We start from the raw sequence: 19,437 nt of genomic DNA, 5'->3' as shown, positions 1-19,437 counted from the left end.
AACAGGACAAAGTGCACAGTGTGTTCTACTTCATTTGGGCAAAAAGAACAGGCAGCTGGAATTCCAATTGTGCTTTAAGCTAGCTGAAGGCAAAATGCCAATACACAACTTCATGTAAAGAGCCCACATTAGTTTAACCTGCATACTATCCAGGTAAGGTTCACAACCAGGGGCTACTTTCCTAGATAAGAAACTAAGATAACTGAGCATATAAGATTTGCTTGAAATTCTTTCATTCACCTGTCCATATAGGCCTTCTTAAGTAGTGCTTTAAAATGTTCTGGAATTGATTTGGGTTGTTACCAGTAACCCTCCAGCCCCATGGTGGTAAGTTCCCTTCTTATGGCCTTGAACAAAAGCAAACTTGAGCCACCTGGGTGGGTTAATACATTCCAAACAGCTCTCCTATAATGACCCAGTTTACCTTTGGTCCACAGTCTAGCCCAAAGGAACACTGGCCTCATCTGACATAGGAAGCCAATGCTCTGTAGACCCAAATCCCACAATAACGGGACATGAGATGCATTAAGGGGCAGGACCAGGACTGAAATAAGGAATTTCTGCCCCAGGCATGGAGCATGCTTGGATTGCTCATAGCCCATAGTTCGGCTGCGTAAATTGCGGCTGGCTTACCTGACTCTTGTAAATATGAAAAGTAACACTAAGCGAGTGAACGGAGGATAGCACAGGGGCAACGTGCTGGTCTTGGAAGCAAGACTATGCAGGTCAACAGAGGTTTGAATACCGGATCTGTGCTTAGAAAAAAATAATTCTATAAAGAAATAAACCAGATCCTCCTCTTGTGCCTGGATGAATCTGGATACTGCTGCACAGCTCCTGGACAAATGAAACCCTGCCCACCTCACCTGATCGCTCCAAGCACAGTTGGCCATCAGGTGAACCCCCAGGTAATCGTAGCTCACAATCTGCTCGATAGAGCTGCCTCTCAAACCAACATTAAACCATGGAGATTTCTTGGCCCGTGGTTTACTTAACACCATAGATTGCGTTTTCAGCACATTAATTATTAATCCATTAGCCTCACAGAAGCCCTCGAAAATTGCCAGCTGCCTCCGTAAACCCTTTGGAGTCAAGGAAAGAAGTAGTGCATCATCGGTAAACAGCAGAATAGGACTTCACTCAAGTGTCAGCGAGGGAGTATCTGTTTGTATTTGACTCTATATTTTGACTCAGAATGAAATTACGATCAAATTATATTATGGTCAGCCATATGCTATTTTATTTTCACAACAGATGTAAACCATTAGTAACACAACCAGTGATTAAATACTTCCAAACATATGCTCAAATCAGATTGGGGAATTACAGCTAAATTGTTATAAGGAACACGACAATATAATCCCCAAAAGATGGCGCGTGGCTAAACTGAAGCGCGAGTAAAACAAAAGAGGGACCATGGCACGACTATTCCCATGATGACACAACAACAACACTAAATACTGAACTCAGACGCCATTCGGCGCCCCATTTAGCAGCCAATGCGCGTGGAGATAGTTATCGGAGGAAGAGTCACGGTAAGAGACCGTCTCAAAACTATAGTCCCGTATTGTTAGCTAAATTTCTCAAATGTAAGAAGCGCACACACGTAAAAAGCAGAGCGCATGCATATACTGATAAATGTAGAATATGATTGATTGTATTGCCCATTTCACTCACCAACATATATTGTACAAAAAGGATCTCTACCTTAACCACAATATAGATAAATGGCATAACTATGCATCACATGCTATTTGCATATAAATACGTTTGATGACAGTATAGATACTGATTATAGATACACTTGTTTTTAATTCACCGCATAGGGATTGAACCCTGTTATTGGTCGAGCATCCATTCCACAGCCCGATGGGGACACACATTAGAAGGTAAACTAATCTTAATAAACTAGAATGAATACAGTTTAACAAGTGTACTTTATCGGGTTCAAATCACTCAGACTCATTTTGCCTTTTCATTGTCCCTTTTCTTATTTCGTGTTTCTAACCCCGTGAATCCTTCCCTTCACCAACCCCCAACTGTCTGTGGCTAGTAATTGTCTTGTAAACTCACTTTACATGAATGTGAATGAACATCTCACACTTTGCGCAATGGTTTAAAATAATCAGTGTGTAACATGATATTTTGCAAATTTGATTTGTGTGCATTCTGTAAAACATCTTGAATCTTTACCTGCAATCATGTTTTTTTGTGTGCAAATTTTGGACTTTGCCGGGGATTGTGGGTAATACATTCTGGGCCGATTCGCACAAGTCAAACCTCTGCGGATTAACACAGTGTATTAAGTCACTGATTTGATAAATGCTTACAAGATAGCCGAAACACGTGTCATCACCAAGAGCAAATATTCCAAATAAATCTATGTTCTTAGCACTAACCTGCCACTGTCTGATATCTGAGTATTTCTGTCAAATACTTATATATTTTATATGTCGATCCGGTGAAGGGAATAACTGGCTTGTAATAACTGGATGGTAGTTCACCATTCTTAGTTGGAAATGTACATATTTTTAAAATGTTTTTAATTTATTATAATATAGCCATAATAATGGCTTTTTATAAATTGATCTTTTCAATCATCATACGACAGAAGAGACAGAACTTCCTATCCATCATTAAAAAATTCAACTATCTCATTTGAAAATTTGCTTTGAATCACATATCTTTCTTCCACCACCTCTCGCAGTACCCTATTCACAACATTCAATGAGTTATAATTAACAGGTGGTTACTCCTCAACAACTTATTTTATGTGTATCCATAACTGTGTAAAGTGATAAACAAGTCAGATATGGTTACCCCTTATATAGTTTTCCAGATGTTATCTTCCTCTATGCTTATCCGATTATTAATTCCCACCGCCCTCAGTGTATTGATCTTGTATGGGCCAAAATATTTATAAAGACATAATAGATGTTTTGCAGTCTCCAATTCATTTGTCCCACATAGCCTGCATTTGAGTTCTTCCCTTGGTAATCCACATCTTGCTCTTGTTACCTCTGTTACAAGGTCAAACTTTACCCGCATGTATTCCATGCAACGGTAAGTGTTTGAAACTCCTTTATAGTGCAGTTCCTTTAATTGCACTATATAATACTACATACATATTCAGACCATAAACAGCATTTGGATAGGTGTTTAACCTCTGAAGTGCGAAGGACGAGCTATCTCGGCCTTGACATTACTTCTGTGTTGCCAAGGACAAGATAGCTCGTCCTTTTTGGCACATTGTTTTGTGCGATCCCTGCAAATCAGGGATCGCACAAAACTTAAGTCCAACCCCCAGGCTATGTGAGGAGGAGGTTCCTCCTCATGGCCTGGGGGTTGGATTTCTTTCAGTTTCACATCGGCGTGTGTAACGCACGCCGACATGAGACTGAAAGTAATTTTCAAGCGGCAGCCGAAACGGGCTGCCGCAGTGAAGATGAAAGGTGAGTTTTTACCTTTCGTCCCCTCGATCTGCGGCACTTTTGTGCTGTTCAGATTGAGGGGGGTGTCATTGGAAAGGGGATACGCTCCCCTTTCCAACAAGACCTTTTTCAGAAGCATTGATTGGCGCAGATCGTTCGCAGAGTGCTTGATCCACGCCCAGCAATGCCCACTAGACACCAGGGATCTGTTTTTGTAGTGGGTGGGGGGGCAGGCTGCTTACTATGTAAGCAGACCTCTCCCACCACCCCCAAAGCATGGGGGCAATACCCTGGGGGCAGATGGGTGATCATCTGCCCCCAGGGAAGGGGGTAAACAAAAGTATATTTAGAAAACAGGGTTTTGGGTTGGGGTGGGGACCACTAGGGCACCAGGAATGTTATGGGCAAATGAAAGGGGGTGGCTCTCTCTCCCCCACCCTAAGTGGATGGGGGGCAACTCATGTAGCCCTCCCTGGGGGTAGATTTCTGCCCCAAGGAAGGGGTCAATGAGATGCCCCCCATCCACTTGAGGTGGGGGGCACCAGAAATATTGGTGCAGGACCCCCCCAAGCCTGGGGCAGTATGTTTTGCCACCCACCCTGGGGGCAGATGGGCACACACATGTGTGTGCCCATCTGCCCCTAGGGAAGGGGCAAAACAAAAACCCCACAAAATGTAGCATTTTCCCATCTGTGCCCAGGTAGGTGCACCCACACATATGAGGTACCGTTTTGGTTGCGACATCTGTCGGAACGCGGGAAGGTAGGAAATATGGTGTTGGCGGCATGTTTCGGTGGGTGGCCACAGTGAAATGTCTACAAATTGAGGGGTTTTTTGCAAATTTTGGACTTTGGCATGGATTGTGGGTAAATATTTCTGGGCCGACTCGCGTGAGTCAGACCTCTGTGGATTCCCATGGGTATCTTCTTTTCGGAAATGCATGGGGTTCCTTGTTTTCATTGGTGGTTTCCACACCCTAGGCCCAAATCTGTACATTGTCCACATGAGCAAAATCTGCTCTCCCAAAACACTTGGCGTTGCCAGTGGTTTAGCCTTTTCCCTTTGCACCCAGGTAGGTGCACCAACACATGTAAGGTACCGTTTTCTTTGAGACACCTGTGGGAATGCGGGAAGGTAGGACATGTGTTGTTGGCGGTGAGTTTCGGCGGGTGGCCAAAGTGAAATGTCTGAACATTGTGTTTTTTTCGCCTCATTTCGGCCTTTGCCATGTATTGTGGGTGATACATTCTGTGCCGATTTGCGCAAGTCAGACCTCTGTGGATTCCCACAGGTGTCTTCTTTTCAGAAATACATGGGGTTCCCTGTTTTCATTGGTGGCTGCGACACCACAGAGCCAAATCTGTAAGTTGTCCACAAGAGCAAAATTGTGAGGTACCGTTTTTGTCGGGACACCTGTGGGAACGTGGGAAGGTAGGACATGTGGTGTTGGCAGCGTGTTTCGGTGGGGGGCCAGGTGGAATGTCTGAAAATTGTGTTTTTTCGGCAAAATTCAGGCTTTGCCAGTGTTTGTGGGTAATACATTGTGGGACGATTTGCGCAAGTCAGACCTCTGTGGATTCGAACGGGTGTCTTCTTTTTGTAAGTGCATGGTGTTCCCTGTTTTCCTCGTGGCTGCGACACCCCAGGGCCAAATCTGTAGGTTGTCCACAAGAGCAACAGTCCTCAAAATCTGTTCTGCCGAAAAGACTTGGGGTTACCAGTGGTTAAGCCTTTTCCCTTTGCACCCAGGTAGTTGCACCCACACATTTGAGGTACCGTTTTTGTCGGGACACCTGTCGGAAAGCAGGAATATAAGACATGTGGTTTTGGTGGCGTGTTTCGGTGGATGGGCAGAGGGAAATGTCTGAAAATTGTGGGATTTTTTTCTGTCATTTTCCCAATTTCTCCCCAAACTATGGAATGTTTCCCAACATAGTTGTTGTCTGACCTGCGCAAATCACCCCTTCCGAAACTTGGAATTATTTCTACTTTTCAGAAACATATGCCTTTCTGGCTTCCCATTCAGCTTTCCTACCCTTCTCTTCCATTCCGTCCACGCATGTCCTATTGGACAAAAAAGGCCAAAATTGCCTACCTCTCTCAAAACGGCTTGTAACCATATCAAAATATGTTTTTTTGGTTTCCACTCAACCTGTTCTTGAAAGCCTGGTAAATAGCGAATTCAGCACAGCAAACCATTTTTTCCTAGCTGTTACAAGGGAAAAAACCACAGGCTTCTTTGTACTTCATTTTATTGGCATTTTTTGAAAAAACTCAAAATGTTCTCCCTTTTTGGCTATTTTCTCTCACCCCCCTACAAGAAACTAGGATTACGACGGCCTACATGTGGGGGGAAAAAAGGGACCAAATTTGGCAGAGATATCTCTTGTAACAAAAATGTTACAAGGGATTGAATGGCGACATACCGTAATCACCAAAAAAGGCCTTGGCACTGGGAGGGGAAAGCCCATGGCAGTTAAGTGGATAAAAACCATGCTGCAACCTCTCGTCCAAAGTTACATTCTTATGAGGAGTGGACAATGTCTCACCTGTTCCTTTATTAGACCAAAATCAGTAAGAGATTGTTTGCATTGTGTTATAAATCTTGTTACTCTTGGGCACGATTTATCTGCAAAACATTTATAAAAATCATTGACTAAAGAAAGAGGGTAAGGAATTTTTACTTAATAAATATAAACCTATTTTCTTCCATTTTCAATGATTTTGAATGAAGCTCTGTTCGACAAAGCAACAGGAGTAGACTAAAGTAAACTCAAGAGTTTTCCATATCATTCCCTCCTCTAGATTTATGCAGTACCAATTCTTTACCAAATAAACCTCTAAACTGTATAGTAACATCGGCACAACATTTAGGTTACATAAGGAAATCAGAGGTAACAATGACAATTTACAATACATTTCCTTAAATGATCTCATTGAATCCATTATAACAGCAATCTTTAATTTTAATTTCTTGAACAATAACGAAGGCGCAGTTACAAAGGAGAAGCCTTAATAGGCCATTTGTTCCAACCTCTGACCATTCATGGTTCAATTAAATTTCTTGTACCTTTTATTCTTAATAAACATATTTGTTTTATTTTTCAGTATTAACCTTAAGAAAATTTACCTCGACATTTTTTATTTAAAACAGGTGAACTTTGTTTGTGATATATAGAAGTAGAACCCCTTTGTAAAACGTTGTCAGCATACGCCTACCATAGAATCTTCAAAACACAAACGCTAGGAGGGAAATGATTTATACATAAGATATATGTGAATTAAATAAGCTTGAGGCCGAGACACATCCCTGTGTCTGACCTTTGGATGAAAAAAGGGACCAGGCCAGAAGTATTCTTGTCCACGAAAGATGGAAACCTGCCCTAAACCGAGTAAAATAATCAAAAACCTTAGGTTCTCCCTCATCCTAAAACCTTAAATAAAAGCAAAGCCATAAGCTTCTTCTTCCCACTAAGATTTAGTCACCTTTCCTTTCCATTCCATGCAGTCCCACAGTGCAGAAAAGGTAAGTCCATCTAAAACACACAAACACAACACTTAACTAAATACATTATTTCCACAATATCGTGTATCTGTTAATTCCTTCAAGGGACAAGCATGTAGCACTACCTAGCGGGACCCAAATTGGGATTGGAACAGCATTCATGAATGAGCTCCTTCCAATCACCTTCAGAAAGAGAATGAGTGAGCTCTCTCCACTCACCTTCAATGATAGGAGCAAGGTGTAAAGACCGGAGGGGGGTCTGCACTTCCTCTCTCTATATTGTAGAGGGGAGGCACAGAGATCCCTGCCAAGATTCTCTATTATTAGTACGTGGTCGAGCAATCAAGGGCCAGATTCTCGGGAGGTGATGCGAGCTGGTTCTTAAGTACAGTGTAGTCCCCAAGCACCCACGAAGGAATGTCCACACACTGTATCGGTTTAAAACACAGTCTGTATATAATTAATATTCATGGTCATATACACGATCACGATAACTCACTTTGTACTCCGAAAATCAACAATGGTAAATATGTACAATTCTAAAGTGGTACCACTAACGTTACTCAATCTTATTAAAGTGCATACAGTCAGAATGACACACAGATCAAAATTAAGAGGAAAACAGCAGTAGACAGAGGAAGGAAAGCAAGATGGTTGAGCAATAGGCAGAATACTGGTAACTACCGTTAAACACAGCTCTGGGTGGAGATCCCCCCACCTGGGCAACCTGTAGAAGAAAGATACAAGCCCAGTCCATATATTGTTCACCCTTAGACTTCCCAATAGTTCTGCAACCCCAAAGTACCTTGGTGTTGTAGCGTTCCGTGTCAGGGAAATTGACAACCCTTCTTGAGTGTCCCCCCCACGGGTCGTCGAACGTCCGACAGAGAACAGGTCGAGCTACGACAGTGAAGTGGCCGCGTCGTTCCTAGCAGTGCTTGTTGACGGGGAAGCGTAAACGTCCTGCCGTCCTGTTCCGGACCGCAAAGAGTTGAAGAACTGTGGCCCAGCAAGGGCGTCGAGTCGTCGGCATCTCTGTGGTCTTTGGGTGGCGGGAAACCAACCAGTGGATTCTCCTCGGCGCGTCAACGGTCAGGCCTTCTCCAGCCGGATACGGTGGCGACAATGCAGGCGAGAGCGTCCTTCGATCAATGAAGTTTTTAGGCAACGGGAGCACAGCGGCTCCAGTCGGCGACGGGAGTCGACGACAGTGGCGGACAACAGTCCGGGCCCTTCTCCTTGGAGTTCCTCAGCAGTCCCCGTATCGGGTCGGCAGCCTGTCGAAGGTCTGTCTACCAGGGAGCTTAGGCAAAGATAAGCTGTGCACAATGGTCTCTCGTAGCTCGGGAAGAGGGCGCCTTACCAGGTGCTCTCTGGGTCAGTTCTTGAAGCACAGCAGCTTTCCGATTGCGAAGGAGAGCAACAGCAATTCTTCTCGTCCAGCAGGGCTTCAGGATCAAGCTTCAGTTACTCCAGTTACTCGTTGTAGTGGACTTCAGCTTCTGAACATGATTCCTAGCAGTGAGAGGTCCCCATATATACTGTTGATCTCCCATTCATTCCGCTGGGTCACACTGAAGCATCCAATCATGACTACGGGCATTCACGAGGCAGGCAGCCTATCAGGCACACAAGGTATTCAGGCCATTCACTTCTCTCCAGACACTCACAACAAGTTATGTGTATTGGGACAAGTACCGAGCCATTCAACACTCCAAGCTGCATTCATGCCGGTTTCGGGCAGGGCTGTCTCAACCATTGTGTGAACCACCAGATACTAGACAGCCACAACATAGAATGTATATTCGTCACACACTCCATTCACCTAGGTCCCACCCACAGGCGTACCCACAACATACGGTCATTGAGAAGGCTCCAGCCAGTCTGGTCGGCACTTCCCCACACTACCATATACGGAACTTCCACGCAACAGCCAGTCAGGGGGAAGGGACAGAGGTAGGGCTTCCCGGGACTTCGGGAATATCAGGGCAACAGGTGATGGAGGGCAAGAGGCCATGGGGGCCATTTTGTCTCCATCAGGAATCTACCGATTCCAATGACAGGGTGTCAGGAACTGAGGGTGGAAGATATGGAATCACTGGAGGTACTAGCGAGCTGCATTGCTACGCTCTAGTCCTCAGCCAACATGGCAGAGTTTTCTATAAATTCTGGCTCCGCCCCCTGTTTCGGTGCGTTGTATCTGTGTATTTTCAAGCTAACGCTCTGTTTACTCTAAAGTACTCGCCTTCTTCCTTAGGCTCCTCGTAGCCGTTTGTTGTGCTTCCTACTTTCCAGCCTGTGCTTCCCTTGTTTCTTGTTGTTGGTCTTTTGTACGTCTTTTGACTTCGTCTCCATTTAGGCTCCTGAGCCGGTCTGTTTACCTTTTTGCTTCGGCATCCCTCGCCGTTCCCTACTCCCCGCCTGCGGTCTCTCCGACTGTGCACGGCTCTACTCTCTTACCTTATCTGCCTTCGGCTTCCTTCGCTGTTTTCAGCTCTCTGCCTGTTGTTGATCCGACTGCACGCGGCTCTACTTTCTTACCTTTTTTTGCTTCGGAGTCCTTCAATGTTTTCAGCTCTCTGCCTGTGGTTGTTCCAACTGCGTGTGGCTCTACTTTCTTACCTTTTTTTGCTTCGGCGTCCCTCACTGTTTTCAGCTCCCCGCCTCCGGTCTTCCGACAGTGTGCGGCTCTTCCTTTCACCTTTCTATTGACTGTACTTTCTGCACTGCGGTGTCTTGCCTTTCCTCCCTTTCACCTGGATTCGGCCATCAATTTAGTTTCTATCCTTTAGTTTCTTGGACCTCCCTCTTTTCTGACTCTGTGTAGGATACCTCTATATCTCATCTATTCTTTTGTAGTTTCTTACCGAATCCTGATACTTACTTGCAGGATAGGTACTTTTCCTTGCTACTTCCAGTTCTGCTGTCTATGTAGAGGATTCAGCCTCTGCTAGTTCGTCTGTGACAACTACCCAGCTCCCATCAGCCACCTTCAGTGTTATCTTCTGGCAACTCAGCTGTTTGAAGTGTTTCCTTCGCTTACCCCTGGTTCCTGATGGCTTCTCATCCCATCTCCTTCAAACAAGATCCTCAGGGATTTTTCTGCCTTTCGGCTTTTTCCCTGGATGTGAGGCTGGCCCCCTGGGAGCCCGCGCAGGCAGGTTCCCATCACTGTCAAGGTGGCCTCCGGAGGGGCTAGACCTTATCTACACGAGTGGAAGGTCTGGACTCCTAAGGACAAGACTTCCAACAAGAAGAAGAAGCGCCCAAAGACCAAGGTTACTCTCAAGGGCCAAACTTCCGAAGGTGAGGAGCAAGGGCAGGTGGAACCAGAGCCTGACACTGGGCCTGGGCATCCCAAAATGGAGGACGCTCAGGGCACCAGTCATTTCAGCATGGAGCTGCCACCAGCCCGTACCTGCTCTGTGGGTCACACACAGGTGCCCAAAAACATACACTAGGGGCACAGGGTTGAACCCCTACTGATGGGTGCCATAAGGGTATCCCACGGGTCCGTTCACCAAACCAAAGGAGAGTGAGCTGCACCGCCAGGAGTCCCACATGAACTCCTGCGTGGAAAACACGACAGAACATACGTTAAAAAGCAGTAAAGGACAAGGATACGGAGGCCCTGTCCCTCCGATGCATTTCAAGCATCACACAAGGGTAAACTATTTTGACGAGCACTCTCTACTCATCTTTAATATGATCATCATGGATGAGATCTTCCATCTCTCTTCCAGCTCTTCTTCAGAGTGATTAGCATCAATGTGTTCTCCCCTACTCATTGTCAGATTGATCGAAATGGACAAGCCTTCTCTATTCATCTTTAATGTGATAAGAATGGGTGAGCTCTTCTATCTCCATCCATCTTCCATCTCTTCTTCATGGTAATAAGCATCGATTTGCTCTCCCTACTACACATTGTCAGCTGTATCATCCCATTCCTCCTTTTCTTCAGATTTTTCAACATGAATGAGCTTGCTGCAACTTACCTTGAGAGTGATTCGCATGTTAGAGCTTCCCCCACTCCTCTACAGTGTGAGCAGTATGAATGAGACATCCCTCATTTATCATCAGACAGATCCGCATGGATGAGATCTCCCACTCACCTCAATATTAACCATCCTGGATGAGCCGGCTCCGATTTACCTTCAAGGAAATGAGCCCACTGTCCTTCAGAGTGACCAGCATTTGTGAACTCCCCCCTTCAAAATTATTAGAACGGAGGAGTCCTCCCCCAACTACCTTCTGGGTGATTGCCATTGATGAACTCTCCACTCTTTTCTCCAGAGTTATATGCATGGGTGAGTCCTCGCCCACTTACCTTCAGAGTGATCAGCATTGATAGGAATTTCCTTTGGTCGCCGACTAACACAGCGTTACTGATGATGGGCACCTCCATCTTCAGAGCCTCCTCAATAGGGACTGGGGGAATATTTTCACCTCCTGCTGTGATGACCAGATCTGCAATTGAAAAAAGGCACTAGTCATAACGGGGCATATCCCAAGAAGAGAGATGGTGCTGCAACCTGCCTGGCTACTTTAAAATGAACTGAGCTAATGTGCTCGCTACTGTGCATTACATACTGGTGCTAAAATATATGGGCCCTCATTACGACCCTGGCGGAGGTCCATGGTGCAATTTGCACCATGGACCATGGCGCAGAGCTGCCAACTCCGCCATGGGGGTTGGCGGACTTACCGCCCCATTCCGACCTTGGCGGGGCGGTAAGTCCCCAATCCCCATTTACCCTTCCCCATTCCCATTTTTGCCCCATAGGGTAAAATACGGGTAGAATACGGTGGCGTAATTAACGAGGGCACCGTAGCGCCATGGATTTTTCCGCCCGGAAAATCTGGGCGTAAAAATCACCATGGCGCTACGGAAAGTCCTAATCTGGCGGAGAGGTACGCCATGCATTACGCTGGCGTAAACCCCTCTCCGCCAGGGTCGTAATGAGGGCCATGATCAGAAAGTGGCATGTGGCCTCCAGACAAGAGTGACTCAGCCTTTTGATCTTTTTTGAGGTTAATGACATAAATACCAAGTTGAGTTGGGCAATAATCATTGTATTAAACATATTCTATCATAAGAGCCCTGGCGAAGTGCTGTACAAATACTGTTATAATGATTCTCCACAGCATTAAAGCCTGACGATCACCATAAGCCCTGTCTTGATGCATTGCACAACATAATCAAAATACAAGTATAAAAGTGTAGAATTTATGGAAGGACACAGCGCTCAGTATTATGCTTCGCAAGAAGGTCACCTTTTTTGCCTAGATGGAAAACAATGATTTGGTGCCAAAGACTGCTGCAACTGAGTAAGTTACACCATTAAACATGAAATCTGTTTAACGATAAAGACCTATTTCAAAGAGAATGCGATTTACTGGACAGCAGAAAGTGTTATATAAGTATGTATTAATTACAATATCCAATGTTTACATTTTTTTGTATCTACTTGAGCTTCTGCCAGGGATCGAGAACATTTCAGATATAGAAAAACATATAGGTCTTGCACATACCATATGACAATGAGAAGCACACATTCTAGGCAGCAAGTTAGAACTGCTACCTTATGTACCCCAAATGAGGTCTTGTGTTTTGCAGTGAAGGCCACAGCACTCACTGTGGGCCATTCTGAATATAATTGTATTGATTTAGGTGCAGCCTTACATTTTTGTTTCCGTAAGCATACACGTCCGATTGTATGGTTTTCTGATTAATTATCTGTATTAAAGATTACATTAACTGCATTAATCACGTCATGTGCATAGACATGATCTAAAATGCACCAGCATACTGTGTATAGGATGGGTCCCTAAAATAAAGGTCAGGCTGCGTTGATCGGTTAATCATTCTCTAACATATATACAAAATATACTGTGGTGAATCGTTGTGCATTAAACAAAAATGAGGGGCATTTTAGGAGGAAAAGTGCATATGAACCGTCATCAAAAAAGCATTAGAAAGGGAACCATGAAACACCATGTAATGAGGTATTAGCAAGCTAGGCATGTTTGTTGATGCAGTCAAGCGGGAAAGACCGGAAGTCATCTGTGATTAGAAAGGGGAGGGGACCCATAAGGCACCGCAGGATTGACAGCTCAGAAGGACTCATAGCACATGATTCAATGGAGCGAGAAGGTGCCGGCAGGAAAGACTGAAGCAGGAGATGGCAGGAGACAGCACCATGCTTATAAACTGTTGCTCTTCTCAAGGAAATGTAAAGCGCTAAGTAGCTTAGATAATAATTTCCTCTCTGTAAGAATATGTCAAGCTTCACTTGGTCGTCACTAAGTTCAGACAGAACCCCTTCCTCCTCATCTGTGTCTTCTGAACTGCTCGGTGGATTCTTGCCTTTCTTCTTGTGGGTATTCCTCCGTTTTTGAAGAGATACGTCTTCCCAGAGTCAAAGCCACTATGCCGTCTAGATGCACAAGACCGGCAAGGGGCCCCTTCCCGGGGAAGCCAAGGCAGAGGAAAAAGCCGGACGGCTGAAAATACCTCTGAAGTAAGATGGTCCTTGATTATTAGCTGTGCATAGTCCAATTACAGGATCTTGGTAGGGAGGTAGGTCATGAAGTAAATAGTCTGCAAGGTTTGCAACGGAAAGGAGATCTCTGGAGGTCGATGGGACTGGCACTGCAGAGTAGTCCCACAGAGGCGTAACCATAGAATAGTGTCAGCTGTGAGGTTGCCAGAAGGGCGCAGAAGTCAACAGCAGAAGGGCAAGGGCAAAGTAACTGCAGCGGAGAAATGAGATGGAGCTCGGAATACTGAGAGAGAGAAGTGCCTTCAGGAACGCTATAATGCAAGCTCCGAAAGAGAGCAGCAAGCGAAGAGCGCAGAGGGAGCGTGATAAGAAGAAAAGCTAATGCTGGGGGGAAAAAAGGCAGGAAAGGCGGAGAACGAACAGAGGAATGGCGAGTACCGAAAAGAAGGCAGAGCGCGAACGCCGCTAAAAGGAGGAAACAGAAATATGGAAGGGTTCCGAACAGGAAAGAGAAGAATGACGTGAAACGCTGGAAAACAAGGAGAAAAAACAGAGGACAAAAGCTTACAGCAAGTACAGAACGCAGAGGGGAACACTAGCATTAACCCAGGAAGCCGAAATTGAAGGCAGGGTGACAACGCAAAGAGCCGGACGGAAAAAGCTGTTAAGTAGTCTTTGAAGTCGGCCATGACAGGCGGAACACTAGACCGCTAAGGCAGCGTGGCTAGAACGTGATGGCACATTCAATGGCAGGGGCAGTGGAACTGAGTCCACAAGCACCAGGTGGGCAGGCGCGTGACAGAATGATATCAAAAGACTATAAAGAGTGTCCTGTCTGTAAGGGGGGTTTGTGTATTTTACAGGGATGCTCTTCTAGGTTGTTTCCCTGCATTGCAATTACTTTTTTTATTATCAGTACAATACAGTCAACTGGTGACCATAGAGTAAATGATCAGTACACATAACAAACAAGCATCAGTAAAACAACACAAATAGTGAAAGATCAAAAACGGAACAGGTTTTTTCCTGTGTATGATGATCAGACTCTCACATTTGAGGAGTAAATGCTTTGTGGATTCGAGAGAGTCACCACCGCAGAATCGATGACTATTTTCACTTTTGGGTATCTTTAGTCTCGCCACCACAATCTCTAAAGATTCTGCAAGATTGAACTTGATACTAATACACTTCCATGACAAGTTATCATTAGGGAATGAGTAGAAATATACCGGGAGGTGCATTCCATTGGGGCATGACATTAGGTAAGAACCACTATTTACTTTAGTGGCCAGATTAACTGTGGAGGATTCTCGATCGAATAGCGTAGCCATAGTTTTGGCTATTAGGTGGCGCTGAAAGTGTTACCTTTAAGCCAAAACTATTGTAATTAAAATAAAAGCTTTAACATAAGATCTTTTTATCGGGGCTTTGCATGAGGGTCTGTAATGCTTTTCAATGCAGATGACATATGAGGGTGGATTTGTGTTGTTTTGCTGTGTCCCACCACCTATTTAACGCCCATCTCTAAGTCAAATGTATATGATTTCTGCCTTTTCTCACCCATCTCCACCGAAAACCACACCCCTTTTAAACTCTTTACCTACATTTGTATTGTGTGCTGAATATTGCAGCTATTTTACTTCCTAAATGTCGGCTGCCATATGTTTAATAAAAAGTTATTTGACTTGATTGAAGCTTTAAAAAATATTGACTACACCTTTTAAATTATGTTAAATATTTGAATGTATTTTGTATTAAAAATAACCAAGTTACTGTTGTAGTTACGTTTTGATCTAAAATGTCTTTGAAAATGCCCATGTACTGATTTGTGGGTGTTGGTCTAGTGTGCAGAATGTTAGTGATATCACTGTGGTTTCAATCTGTCTGCAGTATGTGCTTCTTTTCGGCAAAGTAGCCATTTTCTTTCACCGAATCGTGGTGTACCGAGGACAGCGTGCACGAGCCCGAAGAGCACCTGAGGCGTGCCCTTCTTTCCTGGCTCATGAGAATGCAGGTATAGGTGAGAGCACAGGAGGATCTGTGCCGAGGGTGTCTCGTTAACGCTCCTGTGGGGCCAGTGTATTTGTATAGGCTTCAATCAATAGGGGGACGTTGAGGCTGTAGGCCTTTTGTGACTGCTCTGAGCAGGGCAAGGTCAGCAATCAATGGAGACCATAAGAAGTCCTCCCAGCAGCCACGCTGGGCTTATTGGAAATTCATTACTTCCCATAAGCCTCTGTCTTTTAAATCAATTGAACCCCCCTTGCCTGCCAACAACCCCATAACAAGGCATAGACAGGGTAGGGCCTGAGTGGGCAAGGCCCACCCAAAATCTATAAATGCACACTGAGCAGCGCTGTGTGGGGATTTTCATATGTTAATATCACTCTGGTGGGCCCACCTGCATTAGCTTCAGACCCCACTTGTTAGACAATCCTGACTACGCCGATGATAATAAGTACTGCCTAAATGGTGTAATTACATCACTTTACGAAGTCACGATTTAGAGGCTAAACTTGTCTTCCAGAGAGCCGCTCCACAGCCGCTTCCGATTGCGGGGTCGCACTCAATGAGGTCCACAGCTAGCCCCAAACCATCCTGAGCTCATTTTTGATGTTTTAGTTTCACATTCCTGGTGTTCTCGGTATAACGGGGATCCGCGAACCCTAGAAACAAAGGCTCAGCGTCCAAAAACATGCAGCGCATTTCTTTTTGGGTTCCCGCCGCCACCCTAAGTCATTTCCCAGGAACTGGGTACAGAGGCAGTCTACCTGCAGGGTTTTCAAGCGTCTGAGCCCCCATGAAAGGCGTGCAAACTAGGATAATGTCAAGACAGAAATTAACTACTAGGCACTAAATATCATGTCAGCGCTCAGGAAATATGACACATTCAAGCTAAGACCCTGCTCTGTACAACCACCACAATACTGAGGGTACGGGGGCTCAGAATAGCTCAGCGGGTAAATGTACCAGCAGTAGGGATGCGTGCGCAGATGCGTGCAGAACTTGCAGGACACCAGTCCATCGCCAGACTATCCACTGCTGCGCTATTAGGCTGTCTAGTAATAACACCTACTGTTTACATGGCAATTCGGTTTGTGTTGTGCACAATGAAATAGTCATCTGCATCTCCCTTGAGGCACTATAAAGCCTGGATTATTTAATGGAAACCATTACAAATGCGAAGTTCACAGAGTGCCAGCACTTACTGCCAAGACATCTAAGCACTATCGAAAGCATAAACTACAGCCAACAAACGGGGTGCACTCTTAAAAAATAGTATGTGGAGGCAAAGGTTTATTTCAGTCTTCAACTTATCTTATCTACGTTGCGGCCTGAATATGTACTCGGTGCAGTCATGATATGCTGGAGACAATTCCAACAGAACTATCATAGCCCAGGAGCACCAGCACAACCTCCCACTGCTAGTGCTGCCATCTTGTATAGTATCACCATTTTATACCATTTTAATCCGCAGATGGCGTGTGCAGCCATGATATGCAACTTGGTATAACTTCACAAGCCCATGTGTTGTGAGAATATGCCAAGTGCAGCCTCAGTCACCTAAGCACGGATAAATGTAACCATCTAAAGCCTTACATGCTAGGTAAATGATTCTGCTGCTGTGTTTAATAGGTAAAAGGCTGGGATTTAAACCAGTGTTATGTTGCTGGATGGATAGAGTTACTAGCGGCAGGCGCCTTACCCACTAATCTGTCTCCATCACTTTCCCCATATTACATAAAAATGTAATTATTTTGAAAAGAACCAAAAAAGTACAAAAGGATAAGTGATTTGTTTAGTTTGTAATGAAGTATCATACATGAAACATAACAAGCATTGGCAATGCCAACAGTTTGGGCTTTTGTGTAGGCAAGGGAAAGGCATTTGCCAGGCACAGCCGTAGTGGCATTAACTGGCCATTGATGGTAGCAGGTGCAAAATGGTGCGAGTACCTGGGCATCTAATAGCAGTGTCTGGCGAATGATTGATACTTATACGCAAGGCAAACCGGTTGGCTTTGCCAATGCTTGTTTTCTTTGTAGCTAGTTTATATTTCCCATAAATGGAGTCTGTAAAGCTAAATAAATAGTGGGGGCTTTAGCAAGATGCGGGTTCAAAGATGGCAACGGTGTCAGCTCCCCTGAGAAAGAAAGACTTTAGAAAATAGCCCTGTGTGACAATTGAAAGCCAGCAGAGAGGGCCAGCGTTTAGGCACCTCCAGTGGCAGTCCACAAAGATTCAAATCTAATAAAACATACACAATCATTTTTGAGGAGCTCATCTCATGGCATCAAACTCCTTACTATGTTTTACAGGCCAGATATTAGCACCGTATGTTATAATCAGCACTATTTGTGTTAAATAGATCTTTAGTAGGGCGTGTAAAGAATGACCACCATGCCTGTGTGGAAACGATATGATCACCCCCAGGTGTTGGTTAATGGTCATCAACTGACTATGCCAAGTGATATTTGTGTCAATGTTGATACCCAGATATGTATATTAATCCACCAGTTCAGTAATGCAGTCATCCAAGGACCATTTAAATCCCTTCTATTTAGCTTTGCCCTTCGGCCGGGTAAAAGGCCGTGACCTTAGTTTTTTTTATGTTGATTGTTGATCCATTTAAAGTAGCATAAGCACCAAGAAGATGTAGTTGTTCTTGGAGTCCACTGGGGGTGTAGTCCATTATGACCAGGTCGCCAGCATAACCCAGCCATTGAATGAAAGAGGCTGCCATTTTGGGGGGTTGGATTTTATCAGATGTTAGTGCCAAGGGTAAACCAACTAGATAGAGGTTGCATAGAGTTGGTGCCAAAATGCACCCCTGTTTGAGGCCATGATGTGTTGGGACCCAATCTGTAACTCCACCTAGTCTACTTAGTGCACCTCTCTCTCTGCTATTGCAGTATAAGGCAATGATCATCCTGAGTAATCCAGACGGAATATTCCAATGTTGTACTTTTCTCCAGAGACTCTCTTTGAACTGAATTCATGCAGGTGGCAAATACAGCTTGATTACGGATTGTACAACAGTGACCAGCGTTCGACTATTCTCCAGTGTGCAGGGAATTTTTAGGAGCCTGTTTGATTGAAAGGTATGATGTTATTTTTCCCAGTTATTTCATTTGTTTGATAGCACTCGTCAAATATTTTAGCTGGAGTATCCAGCATAGTCAGGATTCTATAATGGCTATTATTATTGCGTAAACTGGGTCTCTAATGCTATCTGTCCATGAATGGGGTAGAGAACCAATTAACCTTATGGTCAGAAATAAGGAGGGTAGGAACCTTTCGGATCATCTGATTTTGCTTTAGTAATGCAATGAATATAAAATGACTGTTCAATAAATACAATAACCATCCTTTGACTCTACCAAGGAGCTGGGCTCACACCTAGACTCATAATCCAGAGTTTCTAGTCTGTATTTATTCATGGACAAATGGAGGCTGATTGGTTTAGATATTCCCACACATATTGTGAATTATCCCTCCTAGGTCCATCATCATTTCATGAAAGCCATGCTGAAGAAACCTAGCCTTGACCCAGCCACTCTAACCTTGAGTGTGCAGCCTTCCATCAAGGCTCACTGCAAGAATTAGTGGTTATGTCTTTGCAGCCTGGCCTGCCCCTGCCATAGGATGGTCCTGTTAATTTGGAGGGCTGGGACAACATTTTACCAACGGCTGATGCTGGCAAAGCCTCCCCCTTGGCACTTCTTGGCAATTTCAGTGGGTACAAAACACAGCTGCAAGACTACTCCTAGCCCTAAGCCCTAGAGAACACATCTCACCCACCCTCTATGTCCTTCACTGGCTTCCGATCGGCCAACGATCCACCTTTAAGGCAACGTGCACACCCGCCGAGCACGCCACAACACAGGACTGGAATGCCGGCAGCGTAAACGTACACAATGCAGGCCTGACAGAAACCTCAGATCAGGCGTAGCACTTCTTCTTTTTCATTCCAGTGACAGATTCAACAAGATCCGCC

The 19,437-nt window shown here is 44.8% G+C and overlaps 1 protein-coding gene and 1 pseudogene across 1 annotated transcript in view; one reads left to right on the top strand and one right to left on the bottom strand.

Moving 5' to 3' along the window:
- LOC138510660 (long-chain-fatty-acid--CoA ligase ACSBG2-like) overlaps positions 1–19,437 on the bottom strand; it is a 502,504-nt pseudogene that overhangs the window by 25,500 nt on the left and 457,567 nt on the right.
- The window catches only part of LOC138511205 (uncharacterized), a 761,242-nt gene continuing 743,247 nt past the window's right edge, over positions 1,443–19,437 (top strand). Inside the window, exons 1-2 of the mRNA XM_069626731.1 lie at positions 1,443–1,535; positions 1,827–1,889. The gene's annotated coding sequence lies outside the window, so the exon portion shown is untranslated. The remainder of the gene's footprint in view (positions 1,536–1,826; positions 1,890–19,437) is intronic.

Source organism: Ambystoma mexicanum, chromosome 6p (genome assembly GCF_040938575.1).
Source record: "Ambystoma mexicanum isolate Mex_15411 chromosome 6p, UKY_AmexF1_1, whole genome shotgun sequence".
Classification (NCBI taxonomy): Eukaryota; Metazoa; Chordata; class Amphibia; order Caudata; family Ambystomatidae; genus Ambystoma; species Ambystoma mexicanum.
The sequence above is the reverse complement of the archived record's forward strand: the minus strand, read 5'-3'. Positions and strand labels throughout refer to the sequence as shown.